The sequence below is a fragment of the Lissotriton vulgaris genome, chromosome 8 (genome assembly GCF_964263255.1).
Source record: "Lissotriton vulgaris chromosome 8, aLisVul1.2, whole genome shotgun sequence".
In the NCBI taxonomy this organism is placed as follows: Eukaryota; Metazoa; Chordata; class Amphibia; order Caudata; family Salamandridae; genus Lissotriton; species Lissotriton vulgaris.
In genome coordinates, this window is record NC_141696.1 from 154,084,987 (window position 1) to 154,108,119 (window position 23,133).

The 23,133-nt window shown below is 43.5% G+C and overlaps 14 non-coding genes across 14 annotated transcripts; all 14 read right to left on the reverse strand.

The window, feature by feature from the left end:
• Positions 1–1,085: 1,085 nt before the first annotated feature.
• Positions 1,086–1,168, reverse strand: TRNAL-AAG (transfer RNA leucine (anticodon AAG)). The gene has a single exon. It is a non-coding gene; the product is annotated as a tRNA-Leu (tRNA).
• Positions 1,169–3,180: 2,012 nt separating this feature from the next.
• On the reverse strand, positions 3,181–3,263 carry TRNAL-AAG (transfer RNA leucine (anticodon AAG)). Its single transcript has one exon. It is a non-coding gene; the product is annotated as a tRNA-Leu (tRNA).
• A 191-nt stretch (positions 3,264–3,454) lies between these two features.
• Positions 3,455–3,537, reverse strand: TRNAL-CAG (transfer RNA leucine (anticodon CAG)). The gene has a single exon. It is a non-coding gene; the product is annotated as a tRNA-Leu (tRNA).
• A 1,738-nt stretch (positions 3,538–5,275) lies between these two features.
• Positions 5,276–5,358, reverse strand: TRNAL-AAG (transfer RNA leucine (anticodon AAG)). The gene has a single exon. It is a non-coding gene; the product is annotated as a tRNA-Leu (tRNA).
• Positions 5,359–7,372: 2,014 nt separating this feature from the next.
• TRNAL-AAG (transfer RNA leucine (anticodon AAG)) lies at positions 7,373–7,455 on the reverse strand. Its single transcript has one exon. It is a non-coding gene; the product is annotated as a tRNA-Leu (tRNA).
• Positions 7,456–9,467: 2,012 nt separating this feature from the next.
• TRNAL-AAG (transfer RNA leucine (anticodon AAG)) lies at positions 9,468–9,550 on the reverse strand. Its single transcript has one exon. It is a non-coding gene; the product is annotated as a tRNA-Leu (tRNA).
• Positions 9,551–11,564: 2,014 nt separating this feature from the next.
• TRNAL-AAG (transfer RNA leucine (anticodon AAG)) lies at positions 11,565–11,647 on the reverse strand. Its single transcript has one exon. It is a non-coding gene; the product is annotated as a tRNA-Leu (tRNA).
• A 2,012-nt stretch (positions 11,648–13,659) lies between these two features.
• TRNAL-AAG (transfer RNA leucine (anticodon AAG)) lies at positions 13,660–13,742 on the reverse strand. The gene has a single exon. It is a non-coding gene; the product is annotated as a tRNA-Leu (tRNA).
• Positions 13,743–15,756: 2,014 nt separating this feature from the next.
• TRNAF-AAA (transfer RNA phenylalanine (anticodon AAA)) lies at positions 15,757–15,839 on the reverse strand. Its single transcript has one exon. It is a non-coding gene; the product is annotated as a tRNA-Phe (tRNA).
• Positions 15,840–16,030: 191 nt separating this feature from the next.
• Positions 16,031–16,113, reverse strand: TRNAM-CAU (transfer RNA methionine (anticodon CAU)). The gene has a single exon. It is a non-coding gene; the product is annotated as a tRNA-Met (tRNA).
• Positions 16,114–17,852: 1,739 nt separating this feature from the next.
• On the reverse strand, positions 17,853–17,935 carry TRNAL-AAG (transfer RNA leucine (anticodon AAG)). Its single transcript has one exon. It is a non-coding gene; the product is annotated as a tRNA-Leu (tRNA).
• A 2,012-nt stretch (positions 17,936–19,947) lies between these two features.
• TRNAL-AAG (transfer RNA leucine (anticodon AAG)) lies at positions 19,948–20,030 on the reverse strand. The gene has a single exon. It is a non-coding gene; the product is annotated as a tRNA-Leu (tRNA).
• A 191-nt stretch (positions 20,031–20,221) lies between these two features.
• On the reverse strand, positions 20,222–20,304 carry TRNAL-CAG (transfer RNA leucine (anticodon CAG)). Its single transcript has one exon. It is a non-coding gene; the product is annotated as a tRNA-Leu (tRNA).
• Positions 20,305–22,043: 1,739 nt separating this feature from the next.
• On the reverse strand, positions 22,044–22,126 carry TRNAL-AAG (transfer RNA leucine (anticodon AAG)). Its single transcript has one exon. It is a non-coding gene; the product is annotated as a tRNA-Leu (tRNA).
• Between the last annotated feature and the right edge of the window lie 1,007 nt (positions 22,127–23,133).

Consider the following 23,133-nt stretch of genomic DNA (forward strand, 5'->3'; position numbering starts at 1 on the left):
CACGTCTCCAGAGGAGACTGCAGCCTAAACACAGCGCCTTAGACCACTCAGCCATCCTGACAGTGCAGAGTCTTAAGAAATGTATAAAAGTCACTCAGAAATTTCTGCCTCCATGCAAGCCTAAAATAATTTAAACCTTCAAACACAAGGTGCAACTTTATGCACAGGACAATAAACACAGAAGATCACATGTGAAAGCATTTCATTTCACAGGTGTACAATTTTTATGCTTTTAGAATACCTCATACCTCTCACCAGCTATTTAGGGTCCTGTATCCTACTCACAAAATTACCTTGCCTGCGACCTCTCTCTCTACACAAACAACTACTGCACAGGAAGTAGGAAGGCAGAAGGTGGGGCATATTATGCAAATGTATGCTGTCATTGTGCCTTGCAGATTCATGCAGGATTTCTAGATCCTTGCTGGATACAAGAGAGCAGACCTTGTTTCAGATCAACTGTCCCTAGCAGGGAACGTCTGAGCACATGCAGTCTTTTGCTCTCTAGCCCCTGGCCTGGGACTCACCCTCACTGGCTGAGGCGTGAATTTCTGCATACCAACGTTGCATAGATGGTACGTTTGTGGTCGGTTTGGGATGGGTGGGAGGTCAAAAGCAATGAAAAGTATGTCGCCTTCACTTCTAGTCTCCTCTTCTAGGCCTACCTGCCGTTCACTCACTCTGTCTTTGTTTCATTCTCTCCTTCCTCAACACCCCTTCTCACTCACTCGCTCTATCACTTGTGCTCTTTCCCCTTGCTCTGCATTTCATAGTGGAAACATCTCTTGAATGGAGCATTAGAAAATGAGGTTACATAAAATTAACAATCTACTTATTGGAAACCAAAAATATCACAAGACTGAATGTAACCCATTTCATTAATAAAAGGGACTTTTTAAGCACCCCCCAAAAAACACATAAAACACCACGAGTGCTAGAAGAATATTATACGAGCTTGAAGACAGAATTGGGCAAATTAATTTGCAGTTGAAACTGAAGTTTGTTACTTATTCAGATATTTTATGCACTGCCAATTTTTAGCTGAGATTCTAAAAGAACTCAGAGACAAAATGGACATAAAGTTTTGTCAGAAGTGGGATTCGAACCCACGCCTCCAGGAGAGACTGCGGCCTTAACGCAGCGCCTTAGACCACTCGGCCATCCTGACCACACGTTGCTTGATCATCTACAGAGAGGGAAAGATATTGTGAACCAAAAAAAGCACACATCTTAGGTCATGAGTGGCTAGAGCAAGAAAAAAACTCACTGCACTTTTCCAAGTAGACAACCATATAAGCCCATGTGAGGGAAATGATCTGATTTTTTCTCTCCCAAGAAAAAAGTAGAGTAAACACACAATTGTCAGAAGTGGGATTTGAACCCACGCCTTCAGAAGAGACTCGACCTGAACGCAGCGCCTTAGACCACTCGGCCATCCTGACTTGCATTTGTGGAACCTTCCACAGGCCAGACAGCCATGCAAGTGGGGTACCGAAAAGGCATGCCCTCAATTTATTTATCCTATTATAAGTACTTCCAACAGATCTTTGAACAATCCATAGAGAGCAGTACCTATGAAGAACTCTTTAGACCTTTAAGGCGTACAAAGAGAAAGTGCTATTAACCGCCACTTGAAAGGCCCAAAGCTGCTTTGAAATTGAGTCAACAGCCACCTCTTGGTTAGCTAAAGCAAATTCAACAAGGAATTTCAATGTCACAACATAGGGTGGAATACGCAAATCTAAGAAGCCCATGATCACAGCCCTGAGGAAATTGCCGTAAGTGTGCTGGAGTCCAACTGTCTACCAGATGCTAGGCATTCTTCCATATTTGCATGGCCTGTCTGGCCAGGGCATACAAGAGCATGACTCTTCCAGATGAGCTCTTACATGGGTCCTATGCTCATATAGTAAGGACTGCACTTTGTCAGCAAGACTTTATACAACCGAAATATATGAGAAACCCCAGCTCTCTTGACTAGATGAGGACGGAATCACATCCCAGGTGAAGACCAACAGATGCAACTTCCATCAGATGTTAACCTGAAAAAGGAGATTACATCTCCAAAAGTCATGTCAGAAGTGGGATTCAAACCCAAGCCTCCAGAGGAGACTGCAGCCTAAACACAGCGCCTTAGACCACTCGACCATCCTGACAGTGCAGAGTCTTAAGAAATGTATAAAAGTCACTCAGAAATTTCTGCCTCCATGCAAGCCTGAAATAATTTAAACCTTCAAACACAAGGTGCAACTTTATGCACAGGACAATAAACACAGAAGATCACATGTGAAAGCATTTCATTTCACAGGTGTACAATTTTTATGCTTTTAGAATACCTCATACCTCTCACCAGCTATTTAGGGTCCTGTATCCTACTCACAAAATTACCTTGCCTGCGACCTCTCTCTCTACACAAACAACTACTGCACAGGAAGTAGGAAGGCAGAAGGTGGGGCATATTGTGCAAATGTATGCTGTCATTGTGCCTTGCAGATTCATGCAGGATTTCTAGATCCTTGCTGGATACAAGAGAGCAGACCTTGTTTCAGATCAACTGTCCCTAGCAGGGAACGTCTGAGCACATGCAGTCTTTTGCTCTCTAGCCCCTGGCCTGGGACTTACCCTCACTGGCTGAGGCGTGAATTTCTGCATACCAACGTTGCATAGATGGTACGTTTGTGGTCGGTTTGGGATGGGTGGGAGGTCAAAAGCAGGGAAAAGTATGTCGCCTTCACTTCTAGTCTCCTCTTCTAGGCCTACCTGCCGTTCACTCACTCTGTCTTTGTTTCATTCTCTCCTTCCTCAACACCCCTTCTCACTCACTCGCTCTATCACTTGTGCTCTTTCCCCTTGCTCTGCATTTCATAGTGGAAACATCCCTTGAATGGAGCATTAGAAAATGAGGTTACATAAAATTAACAATCTACTTATTGGAAACCAAAAATATAACAAGACTGAATGTAACCCATTTCATTAATAAAAGGGACTTTTTAAGCACCCCCCAAAAAACACATAAAACACCACGAGTGCTAGAAGAATATTATACGAGCTTGAAGACAGAATTGGGCAAATTAATTTGCAGTTGAAACTGAAGTTTGTTACTTATTCAGATATTATATGCACTGCCAATTTTTAGCTGAGATTCTAAAAGAACTCAGAGACAAAATGGACTTAAAGTTTTGTCAGAAGTGGAATTCGAACCCACGCCTCCAGGAGAGACTGCGGCCTTAACGCAGCGCCTTAGACCACTCGGCCATCCTGACCACATTTGTTTGATCATCTACAGAGAGGGAAAGATATTGTGAACCAAAAAAAGCACACATCTTAGGTCATGAGTGGCTAGAGCAAGAAAAAAACTCACTGCACTTTTCCAAGTAGACAACCATATAAGCCCATGTGAGGGAAATGATCAGATTTTTTCTCTCTCAAGCAAAAAGTAGAGTAAACACACTATTGTCAGAAGTGGGATTTGAACCCACGCCTCCAGAAGAGACTGCGACCTGAACGCAGCGCCTTAGACCACTCGGCCATCCTGACTTGCATTTGTGGAACCTTCCACAGGCCAGACAGCCATGCAAGTGGGGTACCGAAAAGGCATGCCCTCAATTTATTTATCCTATTATAAGTACTTCCAACAGATCTTTGAACAATCCATAGAGAGCAGTACCTATGAAGAACTCTTTAGACCTTTAAGGCGTACAAAGAGAAAGTGCTATTAACCAGCCACATGAAAGACCCAAAGCTGCTTTGAAATTGAGTCAACAGCCACCTCTTGGCTAGCTAAAGCAAATTCAACAAGGAATTTCAATGTCACAACATAGGGTGGAATACGCAAATCTAAGCAGCCCCTGATCACAGCCCTGAGGAAATTGCCGTAAGTGTGCTGGAGTCCAACTGTCTACCAGATGCTAGGCATTCTTCCATATTTGCATGGCCTGTCTGGCCAGGGCATACAAGAGCATGACTCTTCCAGATGAGCTCTTACATGGGTCCTATGCTCATATAGTAAGGACTGCACTTTGTCAGCAAGACTTTATACAACCGAAATATATGAGAAACCCCAGCTCTCTTGACTAGATGAGGACGGAATCACATCCCAGGTGAAGACCAACAGATGCAACTTCCATCAGATGTTAACCTGAAAAAGGAGATTACATCTCCAAAAGTCATGTCAGAAGTGGGATTTGAACCCACGCCTCCAGAGGAGACTGCGGCCTAAACACAGCTCCTTAGACCACTCGGCCATCCTGACAGTGCAGAGTCTTAAGAAATGTATAAAAGTCACTCAGAAATTTCTGCCTCCATGCAACCCTGAAATAATTTAAACCTTCAAACACAAGGTGCAACTTTATGCACAGGTCAATAAACACAGAAGATCACATGTGAAAGCATTTCATTTCACAGGTGTACAATTTTTATGCTTTTAGAATACCTCATACCTCTCACCAGCTATTTAGGGTCCTGTATCCTACTCACAAAATTACCTTGCCTGCGACCTCTCTCTCTACACAAACAACTACTGCACAGGAAGTAGGAAGGCAGAAGGTGGGGCATATATGCAAATGTATGCTGTCATTGTGCCTTGCAGATTCATGCAGGATTTCTAGATCCTTGCTGGATACAAGAGTGCAGACCTTGTTTCAGATCAAATGTCCCTAGCAGGGAACGTCTGAGCACATGCAGTCTTTTGCTCTCTAGCCCCTGGCCTGGGACTCCCCCTCACTGGCTGAGGCGTGAATTTCTGCATACCAACGTTGCATAGATGGTACGTTTGTAGTCGGTTTGGGATGGGTGGGAGGTCAAAAGCAGGGAAAAGTATGTCGCCTTCACTTCTAGTCTCCTCTTCTAGGCCTACCTGCCGTTCACTCACTCTGTCTTTGTTTCATTCTCTCCATCCTCAACACCCCTTCTCACTCACTCGCTCTATCACTTGTGCTCTTTCCCCTTGCTCTGCATTTTATAGTGGAAACATCTCTTGAATGGAGCATTAGAAAATGAGGTTACATAAAATTAACAATCTACTTATTGGAAACCAAAAATTTCACAAGACTGAATGTAACCCATTTCATTAATAAAAGGGACTTTTTAAGCACCCCCCAAAAAACACATAAAACAGCACGAGTGCTAGAAGAATATTATACGAGCTTGAAGACAGAATTGGGCAAATTAATTTGCAGTTGAAACTGAAGTTTGTTACTTATTCAGATATTATATGCACTGCCAATTTTTAGCTGAGATTCTAAAAGAACTCAGAGACAAAATGGCCTTAAAGTTTTGTCAGAAGTGGGATTCGAACCCACGTCTCCAGGAGAGACTGCGGCCTTAACACAGCGCCTTAGACCACTCGGCCATCCTGACCACATGTTGCTTGATCATCTACAGAGAGGGAAAGATATTGTGAACCAAAAAAAGCACACATCTTAGGTCATGAGTGGCTAGAGCAAGAAAAAAACTCACTGCACTTTTCCAAGTAGACAACCATATAAGCCCATGTGAGGGAAATGATCTGATTTTTTCTCTCTCAAGAAAAAAGTAGAGTAAACACACAATTGTCAGAAGTGGGATTTGAACCCACGCCTCCAGAAGAGACTGCAACCTGAACGCAGCACCTTAGACCACTCGGCCATCCTGACTTGCTTTTATAGAACCTTCCACAGGCCAGACAGCCATGCAAGTGGGGTACCGAAAAAGCATGCCCTCAATTTATTTATCCTATTATAAGTACTTCTAACAGATCTTTGAACAATCCATAGAGAGCAGTACCTATGAAGAACTCTTTATGCCTTTAAGGCGTACAAAGAGAAAGTGCTATTAACCAGCCACTTGAACGGCCCAAAGCTGCTTTGAAATTGAGTCAACAGCCACCTCTTGGCTAGCTAAAGCAAATTCAACAAGGAATTTCAATGCCACAACATAGGGTGGAATACGCAAATCTAAGCAGCCCCTGATCACAGCCCTGAGGAAATTGCCGTAAGTGTGCTGGAGTCCAACTGTCTACCAGATGCTAGGCATTTTTCTATATTTGCATGGCCTGTCTGGCCAGGGCATACAAGAGCATGACTCTTCCAGATGAGCTCTTACATGGGTCCTATGCTCATATAGTAAGGACTGCACTTTGTCAGCAAGACTTTATACAACCGAAATATATGAGAAACCCCAGCTCTCTTGACTAGATGAGGACGGAATCACATCCCAGGTGAAGACCAACAGATGCAACTTCCATCAGATGTTAACCTGAAAAAGGAGATTACATTTCCAAAAGTCATGTCAGAAGTGGGATTCGAACCTACGCCTCCAGAGGAGACTGCGGCCTAAACACAGCGACTTAGACCACTCGGCCATCCTGACAGAGCAGAGTCTTAAGAAATGTATAAAAGTCACTCAGAAATTTCTGCCTCCATGCAAGCCTGAAATAATTTAAACCTTCAAACACAAGGTGCAACTTTATGCACAGGACAATAAACACAGAAGATCACATGTGAAAGCATTTCATTTCACAGGTGTACAATTTTTATGCTTTTAGAATACCTCATACCTCTCACCAGCTTTTTAGGGTCCTGTATCCGACTCACAAAATTACCTTGCCTGCGACCTCTCTCTCTACACAAACAACTACTGCACAGGAAGTAGGAAGGCAGAAGGTGGGGCATATTATGCAAATGTGTGCTGTCATTGTGCCTTGCAGATTCATGCAGGATTTCTAGATCCTTGCTGGATACAAGAGTGCAGACCTTGTTTCAGATCAACTGTCCCTAGCAGGGAATGTCTGAGCACATGCAGTCTTTTGCTCTCTAGCCCCTGGCCTGGGACTCACCCTCACTGGCAGAGGCGTGAATTTCTGCATACCAACGTTGCATAGATGATACGTTTGTGGTCGGTTTGGGATGGGTGGGAGGTCAAAAGCAGGGAAAAGTATGTCGCCTTCACTTCTAGTCTCCTCTTCTAGGCATACCTGCCGTTCACTCACTCTGTCTTTGTTTCATTCTCTCCTTCCTCAACACCCCTTCTCACTCACTCGCTCTATCACTTGTGCTCTTTCCCCTTGCTCTGCATTTCATAGTGGAAACATCTCTTGAATGGAGCATTAGAAAATGAGGTTACATAAAATTAACAATCTACTTATTGGAAACGAAAAATATCACAAGACTGAATGTAACCCATTTCATTAATAAAAGGGACTTTTTAAGCACCCCCCAAAAAACACATAAAACACCACGAGTGCTAGAAGAATATTATACGATTTTGAAGACAGAATTGGGCAAATTAATTTGCAGTTGAAACTGAAGTTTGTTACTTATTCAGATATTATATGCACTGCCAATTTTTAGCTGAGATTCTAAAAGAACTCAGCGACAAAATGGACTTAAAGTTTTGTCAGAAGTGGGATTCGAACCCACGCCTCCAGGAGAGACTGCGGCCTTAACGCAGCGCCTTAGACCACTCGGCCATCCTGACCACACGTTGTTTGATCATCTACAGAGAGGGAAAGATATTGTGAACCAAAAAAAGCACACATCTTAGGTCATGAGTGGCTAGAGCAAGAAAAAAACTCACTGCACTTTTCCAAGTAGACAACCATATAAGCCCATGTGAGGGAAATGATCTGATTTTTTCTCTCCCAAGAAAAAAGTAGAGTAAACACACAATTGTCAGAAGTGGGATTTGAACCCACGCCTAGAGAAGAGACTGCGACCTGAACGCAGCGCCTTAGACCACTCGGCCATCCTGACTTGCATTTGTGGAACTTTCCACAGGCCAGACAGCCATGCAAGTGGGGTACCGAAAAGGCATGCCCTCAATTTATTTATCCTATTATAAGTACTTCCAACAGATCTTTGAACAATCCATAGAGAGCAGTACCTATGAAGAACTCTTTAGACCTTTAAGGCGTACAAAGAGAAAGTGCTATTAACCGCCACTTGAAAGGCCCAAAGCTGCTTTGAAATTGAGGCAACAGCCACCTCTTGGTTAGCTAAAGCAAATTCAACAAGGAATTTCAATGTCACAACATAGGGTGGAATACGCAAATCTAAGCAGCCCCTGATCACAGCCCTGAGGAAATTGCCGTAAGTGTGCTGGAGTCCAACTGTCTACCAGATGCTAGGCATTCTTCCATATTTGCATGGCCTGTCTGGCCAGGGCATACAAGAGCATGACTCTTCCAGATGAGCTCTTACATGGGTCCTATGCTCATATAGTAAGGACTGCACTTTGTCAGCAAGACTTTATACAACCGAAATATATGAGAAACCCCAGCTCTCTTGACTAGATGAGGACGGAATCACATCCCAGGTGAAGACCAACAGATGCAACTTCCATCAGATGTTAACCTGAAAAAGGAGATTACATCTCCAAAAGTCATGTCAGAAGTGGGATTTGAACCCACGCCTCCAGAGGAGACTGCGGCCTAAACACAGCTCCTTAGACCACTCGGCCATCCTGACAGTGCAGAGTCTTAAGAAATGTATAAAAGTCACTCAGAAATTTCAGCCTCCATGCAAGCCTGAAATAATTTAAACCTTCAAACACAAGGTGCAACTTTATGCACAGGTCAATAAACACAGAAGATCACATGTGAAAGCATTTCATTTCACAGGTGTACAATTTTTATGCTTTTAGAATACCTCATACCTCTCACCAGTTATTTAGGGTCCTGTATCCTACTCACAAAATTACCTTGCCTGCGACCTCTCTCTCTACACAAACAACTACTGCACAGGAAGTAGGAAGGCAGAAGGTGGGGCATATATGCAAATGTATGCTGTCATTGTGCCTTGCAGATTCATGCAGGATTTCTAGATCCTTGCTGGATACAAGAGTGCAGACCTTGTTTCAGATCAAATGTCCCTAGCAGGGAACGTCTGAGCACATGCAGTCTTTTGCTCTCTAGCCCCTGGCCTGGGACTCCCCCTCACTGGCTGAGGCGTGAATTTCTGCATACCAACGTTGCATAGATGGTACGTTTGTGGTCGGTTTGGGATGGGTGGGAGGTCAAAAGCAGGGAAAAGTATGTCGCCTTCACTTCTAGTCTCCTCTTCTAGGCCTACCTGCCGTTCACTCACTCTGTCTTTGTTTCATTCTCTCCATCCTCAACACCCCTTCTCACTCACTCGCTCTATCACTTGTGCTCTTTCCCCTTGCTCTGCATTTTATAGTGGAAACATCTCTTGAATGGAGCATTAGAAAATGAGGTTACATAAAATTAACAATCTACTTATTGGAAACCAAAAATTTCACAAGACTGAATGTAACCCATTTCATTAATAAAAGGGACTTTTTAAGCACCCCCCAAAAAACACATAAAACAGCACGAGTGCTAGAAGAATATTATACGAGCTTGAAGACAGAATTGGGCAAATTAATTTGCAGTTGAAACTGAAGTTTGTTACTTATTCAGATATTATATGCACTGCCAATTTTTAGCTGAGATTCTAAAAGAACTCAGAGACAAAATGGCCTTAAAGTTTTGTCAGAAGTGGGATTCGAACCCACGTCTCCAGGAGAGACTGCGGCCTTAACACAGCGCCTTAGACCACTCGGCCATCCTGACCACATGTTGCTTGATCATCTACAGAGAGGGAAAGATATTGTGAACCAAAAAAAGCACACATCTTAGGTCATGAGTGGCTAGAGCAAGAAAAAAACTCACTGCACTTTTCCAAGTAGACAACCATATAAGCCCATGTGAGGGAAATGATCTGATTTTTTCTCTCTCAAGAAAAAAGTAGAGTAAACACACAATTGTCAGAAGTGGGATTTGAACCCACGCCTCCAGAAGAGACTGCAACCTGAACGCAGCACCTTAGACCACTCGGCCATCCTGACTTGCTTTTATAGAACCTTCCACAGGCCAGACAGCCATGCAAGTGGGGTACCGAAAAAGCATGCCCTCAATTTATTTATCCTATTATAAGTACTTCTAACAGATCTTTGAACAATCCATAGAGAGCAGTACCTATGAAGAACTCTTTATGCCTTTAAGGCGTACAAAGAGAAAGTGCTATTAACCAGCCACTTGAACGGCCCAAAGCTGCTTTGAAATTGAGTCAACAGCCACCTCTTGGCTAGCTAAAGCAAATTCAACAAGGAATTTCAATGCCACAACATAGGGTGGAATACGCAAATCTAAGCAGCCCCTGATCACAGCCCTGAGGAAATTGCCGTAAGTGTGCTGGAGTCCAACTGTCTACCAGATGCTAGGCATTTTTCTATATTTGCATGGCCTGTCTGGCCAGGGCATACAAGAGCATGACTCTTCCAGATGAGCTCTTACATGGGTCCTATGCTCATATAGTAAGGACTGCACTTTGTCAGCAAGACTTTATACAACCGAAATATATGAGAAACCCCAGCTCTCTTGACTAGATGAGGACGGAATCACATCCCAGGTGAAGACCAACAGATGCAACTTCCATCAGATGTTAACCTGAAAAAGGAGATTACATTTCCAAAAGTCATGTCAGAAGTGGGATTCGAACCTACGCCTCCAGAGGAGACTGCGGCCTAAACACAGCGACTTAGACCACTCGGCCATCCTGACAGAGCAGAGTCTTAAGAAATGTATAAAAGTCACTCAGAAATTTCTGCCTCCATGCAAGCCTGAAATAATTTAAACCTTCAAACACAAGGTGCAACTTTATGCACAGGACAATAAACACAGAAGATCACATGTGAAAGCATTTCATTTCACAGGTGTACAATTTTTATGCTTTTAGAATACCTCATACCTCTCACCAGCTTTTTAGGGTCCTGTATCCGACTCACAAAATTACCTTGCCTGCGACCTCTCTCTCTACACAAACAACTACTGCACAGGAAGTAGGAAGGCAGAAGGTGGGGCATATTATGCAAATGTGTGCTGTCATTGTGCCTTGCAGATTCATGCAGGATTTCTAGATCCTTGCTGGATACAAGAGTGCAGACCTTGTTTCAGATCAACTGTCCCTAGCAGGGAATGTCTGAGCACATGCAGTCTTTTGCTCTCTAGCCCCTGGCCTGGGACTCACCCTCACTGGCAGAGGCGTGAATTTCTGCATACCAACGTTGCATAGATGATACGTTTGTGGTCGGTTTGGGATGGGTGGGAGGTCAAAAGCAGGGAAAAGTATGTCGCCTTCACTTCTAGTCTCCTCTTCTAGGCATACCTGCCGTTCACTCACTCTGTCTTTGTTTCATTCTCTCCTTCCTCAACACCCCTTCTCACTCACTCGCTCTATCACTTGTGCTCTTTCCCCTTGCTCTGCATTTCATAGTGGAAACATCTCTTGAATGGAGCATTAGAAAATGAGGTTACATAAAATTAACAATCTACTTATTGGAAACCAAAAATATCACAAGACTGAATGTAACCCATTTCATTAATAAAAGGGACTTTTTAAGCACCCCCCAAAAAACACATAAAACACCACGAGTGCTAGAAGAATATTATACGATTTTGAAGACAGAATTGGGCAAATTAATTTGCAGTTGAAACTGAAGTTTGTTACTTATTCAGATATTATATGCACTGCCAATTTTTAGCTGAGATTCTAAAAGAACTCAGCGACAAAATGGACTTAAAGTTTTGTCAGAAGTGGGATTCGAACCCACGCCTCCAGGAGAGACTGCGGCCTTAACGCAGCGCCTTAGACCACTCGGCCATCCTGACCACACGTTGCTTGATCATCTACAGAGAGGGAAAGATATTGTGAACCAAAAAAAGCACACATCTTAGGTCATGAGTGGCTAGAGCAAGAAAAAAACTCACTGCACTTTTCCAAGTAGACAACCATATAAGCCCATGTGAGGGAAATGATCTGATTTTTTCTCTCCCAAGAAAAAAGTAGAGTAAACACACAATTGTCAGAAGTGGGATTTGAACCCACGCCTAGAGAAGAGACTGCGACCTGAACGCAGCGCCTTAGACCACTCGGCCATCCTGACTTGCATTTGTGGAACTTTCCACAGGCCAGACAGCCATGCAAGTGGGGTACCGAAAAGGCATGCCCTCAATTTATTTATCCTATTATAAGTACTTCCAACAGATCTTTGAACAATCCATAGAGAGCAGTACCTATGAAGAACTCTTTAGACCTTTAAGGCGTACAAAGAGAAAGTGCTATTAACCGCCACTTGAAAGGCCCAAAGCTGCTTTGAAATTGAGGCAACAGCCACCTCTTGGTTAGCTAAAGCAAATTCAACAAGGAATTTCAATGTCACAACATAGGGTGGAATACGCAAATCTAAGCAGCCCCTGATCACAGCCCTGAGGAAATTGCCGTAAGTGTGCTGGAGTCCAACTGTCTACCAGATGCTAGGCATTCTTCCATATTTGCATGGCCTGTCTGGCCAGGGCATACAAGAGCATGACTCTTCCAGATGAGCTCTTACATGGGTCCTATGCTCATATAGTAAGGACTGCACTTTGTCAGCAAGACTTTATACAACCGAAATATATGAGAAACCCCAGCTCTCTTGACTAGATGAGGACGGAATCACATCCCAGGTGAAGACCAACAGATGCAACTTCCATCAGATGTTAACCTGAAAAAGGAGATTACATCTCCAAAAGTCATGTCAGAAGTGGGATTTGAACCCACGCCTCCAGAGGAGACTGCGGCCTAAACACAGCTCCTTAGACCACTCGGCCATCCTGACAGTGCAGAGTCTTAAGAAATGTATAAAAGTCACTCAGAAATTTCAGCCTCCATGCAAGCCTGAAATAATTTAAACCTTCAAACACAAGGTGCAACTTTATGCACAGGTCAATAAACACAGAAGATCACATGTGAAAGCATTTCATTTCACAGGTGTACAATTTTTATGCTTTTAGAATACCTCATACCTCTCACCAGTTATTTAGGGTCCTGTATCCTACTCACAAAATTACCTTGCCTGCGACCTCTCTCTCTACACAAACAACTACTGCACAGGAAGTAGGAAGGCAGAAGGTGGGGCATATATGCAAATGTATGCTGTCATTGTGCCTTGCAGATTCATGCAGGATTTCTAGATCCTTGCTGGATACAAGAGTGCAGACCTTGTTTCAGATCAAATGTCCCTAGCAGGGAACGTCTGAGCACATGCAGTCTTTTGCTCTCTAGCCCCTGGCCTGGGACTCCCCCTCACTGGCTGAGGCGTGAATTTCTGCATACCAACGTTGCATAGATGGTACGTTTGTGGTCGGTTTGGGATGGGTGGGAGGTCAAAAGCAGGGAAAAGTATGTCGCCTTCACTTCTAGTCTCCTCTTCTAGGCCTACCTGCCGTTCACTCACTCTGTCTTTGTTTCATTCTCTCCATCCTCAACACCCCTTCTCACTCACTCGCTCTATCACTTGTGCTCTTTCCCCTTGCTCTGCATTTTATAGTGGAAACATCTCTTGAATGGAGCATTAGAAAATGAGGTTACATAAAATTAACAATCTACTTATTGGAAACCAAAAATTTCACAAGACTGAATGTAACCCATTTCATTAATAAAAGGGACTTTTTAAGCACCCCCCAAAAAACACATAAAACAGCACGAGTGCTAGAAGAATATTATACGAGCTTGAAGACAGAATTGGGCAAATTAATTTGCAGTTGAAACTGAAGTTTGTTACTTATTCAGATATTATATGCACTGCCAATTTTTAGCTGAGATTCTAAAAGAACTCAGAGACAAAATGGCCTTAAAGTTTTGTCAGAAGTGGGATTCGAACCCACGTCTCCAGGAGAGACTGCGGCCTTAACACAGCGCCTTAGACCACTCGGCCATCCTGACCACATGTTGCTTGATCATCTACAGAGAGGGAAAGATATTGTGAACCAAAAAAAGCACACATCTTAGGTCATGAGTGGCTAGAGCAAGAAAAAAACTCACTGCACTTTTCCAAGTAGACAACCATATAAGCCCATGTGAGGGAAATGATCTGATTTTTTCTCTCTCAAGAAAAAAGTAGAGTAAACACACAATTGTCAGAAGTGGGATTTGAACCCACGCCTCCAGAAGAGACTGCAACCTGAACGCAGCACCTTAGACCACTCGGCCATCCTGACTTGCTTTTATAGAACCTTCCACAGGCCAGACAGCCATGCAAGTGGGGTACCGAAAAAGCATGCCCTCAATTTATTTATCCTATTATAAGTACTTCTAACAGATCTTTGAACAATCCATAGAGAGCAGTACCTATGAAGAACTCTTTATGCCTTTAAGGCGTACAAAGAGAAAGTGCTATTAACCAGCCACTTGAACGGCCCAAAGCTGCTTTGAAATTGAGTCAACAGCCACCTCTTGGCTAGCTAAAGCAAATTCAACAAGGAATTTCAATGCCACAACATAGGGTGGAATACGCAAATCTAAGCAGCCCCTGATCACAGCCCTGAGGAAATTGCCGTAAGTGTGCTGGAGTCCAACTGTCTACCAGATGCTAGGCATTTTTCTATATTTGCATGGCCTGTCTGGCCAGGGCATACAAGAGCATGACTCTTCCAGATGAGCTCTTACATGGGTCCTATGCTCATATAGTAAGGACTGCACTTTGTCAGCAAGACTTTATACAACCGAAATATATGAGAAACCCCAGCTCTCTTGACTAGATGAGGACGGAATCACATCCCAGGTGAAGACCAACAGATGCAACTTCCATCAGATGTTAACCTGAAAAAGGAGATTACATTTCCAAAAGTCATGTCAGAAGTGGGATTCGAACCTACGCCTCCAGAGGAGACTGCGGCCTAAACACAGGGACTTAGACCACTCGGCCATCCTGACAGAGCAGAGTCTTAAGAAATGTATAAAAGTCACTCAGAAATTTCTGCCTCCATGCAAGCCTGAAATAATTTAAACCTTCAAACACAAGGTGCAACTTTATGCACAGGACAATAAACACAGAAGATCACATGTGAAAGCATTTCATTTCACAGGTGTACAATTTTTATGCTTTTAGAATACCTCATACCTCTCACCAGCTTTTTAGGGTCCTGTATCCGACTCACAAAATTACCTTGCCTGCGACCTCTCTCTCTACACAAACAACTACTGCACAGGAAGTAGGAAGGCAGAAGGTGGGGCATATTATGCAAATGTGTGCTGTCATTGTGCCTTGCAGATTCATGCAGGATTTCTAGATCCTTGCTGGATACAAGAGTGCAGACCTTGTTTCAGATCAACTGTCCCTAGCAGGGAATGTCTGAGCACATGCAGTCTTTTGCTCTCTAGCCCCTGGCCTGGGACTCACCCTCACTGGCAGAGGCGTGAATTTCTGCATACCAACGTTGCATAGATGATACGTTTGTGGTCGGTTTGGGATGGGTGGGAGGTCAAAAGCAGGGAAAAGTATGTCGCCTTCACTTCTAGTCTCCTCTTCTAGGCATACCTGCCGTTCACTCACTCTGTCTTTGTTTCATTCTCTCCTTCCTCAACACCCCTTCTCACTCACTCGCTCTATCACTTGTGCTCTTTCCCCTTGCTCTGCATTTCATAGTGGAAACATCTCTTGAATGGAGCATTAGAAAATGAGGTTACATAAAATTAACAATCTACTTATTGGAAACCAAAAATATCACAAGACTGAATGTAACCCATTTCATTAATAAAAGGGACTTTTTAAGCACCCCCCAAAAAACACATAAAACACCACGAGTGCTAGAAGAATATTATACGATTTTGAAGACAGAATTGGGCAAATTAATTTGCAGTTGAAACTGAAGTTTGTTACTTATTCAGATATTATATGCACTGCCAATTTTTAGCTGAGATTCTAAAAGAACTCAGAGACAAAATGGACTTAAAGTTTTGTCAGAAGTGGGATTCGAACCCACGCCTCCAGGAGAGACTGCGGCTTTAACGCAGCGCCTTAGACCACTCGGCCATCCTGACCACATTTGCTTGATTATCTACAGAGAGGGAAAGATATTGTGAACCAAAAAAAGCACACAACTTAGGTCATGAGTGGCTAGAGCAAGAAAAAAACTCACTGCACTTTTCCAAGTAGACAACCATATAAGCCCATGTGAGGGAAATGATCTGATTTTTTCTCTCTCAAGAAAAAAGAAGAGTAAACACACAATTGTCAGAAGTGGGATTTGAACCCACGCCTCCAGAAGAGACTGCGACATGAACGCAGCGCCTTAGACCACTCTGCCATCATGACTTGCATTTGTGGAACCTTCCACAGGCCAGACAGCCATGCAAGTGGGGTACCGAAAAGGCATGCCCTCAATTTATTTATCCTATTATAAGTACTTCCAACAGATCTTTGAACAATCCATAGAGAGCAGTACCTATGAAGAACTCTTTAGACCTTTAAGGCGTACAAAGAGAAAGTGCTATTAACCAGCCACTTGAAAGGCCCAAAGCTGCTTTGAAATTGAGTCAACAGCCACCTCTTGGCTAGCTAAAGCAAATTCAACAAGGAATTTCAATGTCACAACATAGGGTGGAATACGCAAATCTAAGCAGCCTCTGATCACAGCCCTGAGGAAATTGCCGTAAGTGTGCTGGAGTCCAACTGTCTACCAGATGCTAGGCATTCTTCCATATTTGCATGGCCTGTCTGGCCAGGGCATACAAGAGCATGACTCTTCCAGATGAGCTCTTACATGGGTCCTATGCTCATATAGTAAGGACTGCACTTTGTCAGCAAGACTTTATACAACCGAAATATATGAGAAACCTCAGCTCTCTTGACTAGATGAGGACGGAATCACATCCCAGGTGAAGACCAACAGATGCAACTTCCATCAGATGTTAACCTGAAAAAGGACATTACATCTCCAAAAGTCATGTCAGAAGTGGGATTCGAACCCACGTCTCCAGAGGAGACTGCAGCCTAAACACAGCGCCTTAGACCACTCAGCCATCCTGACAGTGCAGATTCTTAAGAAATGTATAAAAGTCACTCAGAAATTTCTGCCTCCATGCAAGCCTAAAATAATTTAAACCTTCAAACACAAGGTGCAACTTTATGCACAGGACAATAAACACAGAAGATCACATGTGAAAGCATTTCATTTCACAGGTGTACAATTTTTATGCTTTTAGAATACCTCATACCTCTCACCAGCTATTTAGGGTCCTGTATCCTACTCACAAAATTACCTTGCCTGCGACCTCTCTCTCTACACAAACAACTACTGCACAGGAAGTAGGAAGGCAGAAGGTGGGGCATATTATGCAAATGTATGCTGTCATTGTGCCTTGCAGATTCATGCAGGATTTCTAGATCCTTGCTGGATACAAGAGAGCAGACCTTGTTTCAGATCAACTGTCCCTAGCAGGGAACGTCTGAGCACATGCAGTCTTTTGCTCTCTAGCCCCTGGCCTGGGACTCACCCTCACTGGCTGAGGCGTGAATTTCTGCATACCAACGTTGCATAGATGGTACGTTTGTGGTCGGTTTGGGATGGGTGGGAGGTCAAAAGCAATGAAAAGTATGTCGCCTTCACTTCTAGTCTCCTCTTCTAGGCCTACCTGCCGTTCACTCACTCTGTCTTTGTTTCATTCTCTCCTTCCTCAACACCCCTTCTCACTCACTCGCTCTATCACTTGTGCTCTTTCCCCTTGCTCTGCATTTCATAGTGGAAACATCTCTTGAATGGAGCATTAGAAAATGAGGTTACATAAAATTAACAATCTACTTATTGGAAACCAAAAATATCACAAGACTGAATGTAACCCATTTCATTAATAAAAGGGACTTTTTAAGCACCCCCCAAAAAACACATAAAACACCACGAGTGCTAGAAGAATATTATACGAGCTTGAAGACAGAATTGGGCAAATTAATTTGCAGTTGAAACTGAAGTTTGTTACTTATTCAGATATTTTATGCACTGCCAATTTTTAGCTGAGATTCTAAAAGAACTCAGAGACAAAATGGACATAAAGTTTTGTCAGAAGTGGGATTCGAACCCACGCCTCCAGGAGAGACTGCGGCCTTAACGCAGCGCCTTAGACCACTCGGCCATCCTGACCACACGTTGCTTGATCATCTACAGAGAGGGAAAGATATTGTGAACCAAAAAAAGCACACATCTTAGGTCATGAGTGGCTAGAGCAAGAAAAAAACTCACTGCACTTTTCCAAGTAGACAACCATATAAGCCCATGTGAGGGAAATGATCTGATTTTTTCTCTCCCAAGAAAAAAGTAGAGTAAACACACAATTGTCAGAAGTGGGATTTGAACCCACGCCTTCAGAAGAGACTCGACCTGAACGCAGCGCCTTAGACCACTCGGCCATCCTGACTTGCATTTGTGGAACCTTCCACAGGCCAGACAGCCATGCAAGTGGGGTACCGAAAAGGCATGCCCTCAATTTATTTATCCTATTATAAGTACTTCCAACAGATCTTTGAACAATCCATAGAGAGCAGTACCTATGAAGAACTCTTTAGACCTTTAAGGCGTACAAAGAGAAAGTGCTATTAACCGCCACTTGAAAGGCCCAAAGCTGCTTTGAAATTGAGTCAACAGCCACCTCTTGGTTAGCTAAAGCAAATTCAACAAGGAATTTCAATGTCACAACATAGGGTGGAATACGCAAATCTAAGCAGCCCCTGATCACAGCCCTGAGGAAATTGCCGTAAGTGTGCTGGAGTCCAACTGTCTACCAGATGCTAGGCATTCTTCCATATTTGCATGGCCTGTCTGGCCAGGGCATACAAGAGCATGACTCTTCCAGATGAGCTCTTACATGGGTCCTATGCTCATATAGTAAGGACTGCACTTTGTCAGCAAGACTTTATACAACCGAAATATATGAGAAACCCCAGCTCTCTTGACTAGATGAGGACGGAATCACATCCCAGGTGAAGACCAACAGATGCAACTTCCATCAGATGTTAACCTGAAAAAGGAGATTACATCTCCAAAAGTCATGTCAGAAGTGGGATTCAAACCCAAGCCTCCAGAGGAGACTGCAGCCTAAACACAGCGCCTTAGACCACTCGACCATCCTGACAGTGCAGATTCTTAAGAAATGTATAAAAGTCACTCAGAAATTTCTGCCTCCATGCAAGCCTGAAATAATTTAAACCTTCAAACACAAGGTGCAACTTTATGCACAGGACAATAAACACAGAAGATCACATGTGAAAGCATTTCATTTCACAGGTGTACAATTTTTATGCTTTTAGAATACCTCATACCTCTCACCAGCTATTTAGGGTCCTGTATCCTACTCACAAAATTACCTTGCCTGCGACCTCTCTCTCTACACAAACAACTACTGCACAGGAAGTAGGAAGGCAGAAGGTGGGGCATATTGTGCAAATGTATGCTGTCATTGTGCCTTGCAGATTCATGCAGGATTTCTAGATCCTTGCTGGATACAAGAGAGCAGACCTTGTTTCAGATCAACTGTCCCTAGCAGGGAACGTCTGAGCACATGCAGTCTTTTGCTCTCTAGCCCCTGGCCTGGGACTTACCCTCACTGGCTGAGGCGTGAATTTCTGCATACCAACGTTGCATAGATGGTACGTTTGTGGTCGGTTTGGGATGGGTGGGAGGTCAAAAGCAGGGAAAAGTATGTCGCCTTCACTTCTAGTCTCCTCTTCTAGGCCTACCTGCCGTTCACTCACTCTGTCTTTGTTTCATTCTCTCCTTCCTCAACACCCCTTCTCACTCACTCGCTCTATCACTTGTGCTCTTTCCCCTTGCTCTGCATTTCATAGTGGAAACATCCCTTGAATGGAGCATTAGAAAATGAGGTTACATAAAATTAACAATCTACTTATTGGAAACCAAAAATATAACAAGACTGAATGTAACCCATTTCATTAATAAAAGGGACTTTTTAAGCACCCCCCAAAAAACACATAAAACACCACGAGTGCTAGAAGAATATTATACGAGCTTGAAGACAGAATTGGGCAAATTAATTTGCAGTTGAAACTGAAGTTTGTTACTTATTCAGATATTATATGCACTGCCAATTTTTAGCTGAGATTCTAAAAGAACTCAGAGACAAAATGGACTTAAAGTTTTGTCAGAAGTGGAATTCGAACCCACGCCTCCAGGAGAGACTGCGGCCTTAACGCAGCGCCTTAGACCACTCGGCCATCCTGACCAAAATTGTTTGATCATCTACAGAGAGGGAAAGATATTGTGAACCAAAAAAAGCACACATCTTAGGTCATGAGTGGCTAGAGCAAGAAAAAAACTCACTGCACTTTTCCAAGTAGACAACCATATAAGCCCATGTGAGGGAAATGATCAGATTTTTTCTCTCTCAAGCAAAAAGTAGAGTAAACACACTATTGTCAGAAGTGGGATTTGAACCCACGCCTCCAGAAGAGACTGCGACCTGAACGCAGCGCCTTAGACCACTCGGCCATCCTGACTTGCATTTGTGGAACCTTCCACAGGCCAGACAGCCATGCAAGTGGGGTACCGAAAAGGCATGCCCTCAATTTATTTATCCTATTATAAGTACTTCCAACAGATCTTTGAACAATCCATAGAGAGCAGTACCTATGAAGAACTCTTTAGACCTTTAAGGCGTACAAAGAGAAAGTGCTATTAACCAGCCACATGAAAGACCCAAAGCTGCTTTGAAATTGAGTCAACAGCCACCTCTTGGCTAGCTAAAGCAAATTCAACAAGGAATTTCAATGTCACAACATAGGGTGGAATACGCAAATCTAAGCAGCCCCTGATCACAGCCCTGAGGAAATTGCCGTAAGTGTGCTGGAGTCCAACTGTCTACCAGATGCTAGGCATTCTTCCATATTTGCATGGCCTGTCTGGCCAGGGCATACAAGAGCATGACTCTTCCAGATGAGCTCTTACATGGGTCCTATGCTCATATAGTAAGGACTGCACTTTGTCAGCAAGACTTTATACAACCGAAATATATGAGAAACCCCAGCTCTCTTGACTAGATGAGGACGGAATCACATCCCAGGTGAAGACCAACAGATGCAACTTCCATCAGATGTTAACCTGAAAAAGGAGATTACATCTCCAAAAGTCATGTCAGAAGTGGGATTTGAACCCACGCCTCCAGAGGAGACTGCGGCCTAAACACAGCTCCTTAGACCACTCGGCCATCCTGACAGTGCAGAGTCTTAAGAAATGTATAAAAGTCACTCAGAAATTTCTGCCTCCATGCAACCCTGAAATAATTTAAACCTTCAAACACAAGGTGCAACTTTATGCACAGGTCAATAAACACAGAAGATCACATGTGAAAGCATTTCATTTCACAGGTGTACAATTTTTATGCTTTTAGAATACCTCATACCTCTCACCAGCTATTTAGGGTCCTGTATCCTACTCACAAAATTACCTTGCCTGCGACCTCTCTCTCTACACAAACAACTACTGCACAGGAAGTAGGAAGGCAGAAGGTGGGGCATATATGCAAATGTATGCTGTCATTGTGCCTTGCAGATTCATGCAGGATTTCTAGATCCTTGCTGGATACAAGAGTGCAGACCTTGTTTCAGATCAAATGTCCCTAGCAGGGAACGTCTGAGCACATGCAGTCTTTTGCTCTCTAGCCCCTGGCCTGGGACTCCCCCTCACTGGCTGAGGCGTGAATTTCTGCATACCAACGTTGCATAGATGGTACGTTTGTGGTCGGTTTGGGATGGGTGGGAGGTCAAAAGCAGGGAAAAGTATGTCGCCTTCACTTCTAGTCTCCTCTTCTAGGCCTACCTGCCGTTCACTCACTCTGTCTTTGTTTCATTCTCTCCATCCTCAACACCCCTTCTCACTCACTCGCTCTATCACTTGTGCTCTTTCCCCTTGCTCTGCATTTCATAGTGAAAACATCTCTTGAATGGAGCATTAGAAAATGAGGTTAAATAAAATTAACAATCTACTTATTGGAAACCAAAAATTTCACAAGACTGAATGTAACCCATTTCATTAATAAAAAGGGACTTTTTAAGCACCCCCCAAAAAACACATAAAACACCACGAGTGCTAGAAGAATATTATACGAGCTTGAAGACAGAATTGGGCAAATTAATTTGCAGTTGAAACTGAAGTTTGTTACTTATTCAGATATTATATGCACTGCCAATTTTTAGCTGAGATTCTAAAAGAACTCAGAGACAAAATGGACTTAAAGTTTTGTCAGAAGTGGGATTCGAACCCACGCCTCCAGGAGAGACTGCGGCCTTAACGCAGCGCCTTAGACCACTCGGCCATCCTGACCACATTTGCTTGATCATCTACAGAGAGGGAAAGATATTGTGAACCAAAAAAAGCACACATCTTAGGTCATGAGTGGCTAGAGCAAGAAAAAAACTCACTGCACTTTTCCAAGTAGACAACCATATAAGCCCATGTGAGGGAAATGATCAGATTTTTTCTCTCTCAAGAAAAAAGTAGAGTAAACACACAATTGTCAGAAGTGGGATTTGAACACACACCTCCAGAAGAGACTGCGACCTGAACGCAGCGCCTTAGACCACTCGGCCATCCTGACTTGCATTTGTGGAACCTTCCACAGGCCAGACAGCCATGCAAGTGGGGTACCGAAAAGGCATGCCCTCAATTTATTTATCCTATTATAAGTACTTCCAACAGATCTTTGAACAATCCATAGAGAGCAGTACCTATGAAGAACTCTTTATGCCTTTAAGGCGTACAAAGAGAAAGTGCTAATAACCAGCCACTTGAACGGCCCAAAGCTGCTTTGAAATTGAGTCAACAGCCACCTCTTGGCTAGCTAAAGCAAATTCAACAAGGAATTTCAATGTCACAACATAGGGTGGAATACGCAAATCTAAGCAGCCCCTGATCACAGCCCTGAGGAAATTGCCATAAGTGTGCTGGAGTCCAACTGTCTACCAGATGCTAGGCATTTTTCCATATTTGCATGGCCTGTCTGGCCAGGGCATACAAGAGCATGACTCTTCCAGATGAGCTCTTACTTGGGTCCTATGCTCATATAGTAAGGACTGCACTTTGTCAGCAAGACTTTACACAACCGAAATATATGAGAAACCCCAGCTCTCTTGACTAGATGAGGACGGAATCACATCCCAGGTGAAGACCAACAGATGCAACTTCCATCAGATGTTAACCTGAAAAAGGAGATTACATTTCCAAAAGTCATGTCAGAAGTGGGATTCAAACCCACGCCTCCAGAGGAGACTGCGGCCTATACACAGCGCCTTAGACCACTCGGCCATCCTGACAGAGCAGAGTCTTAAGAA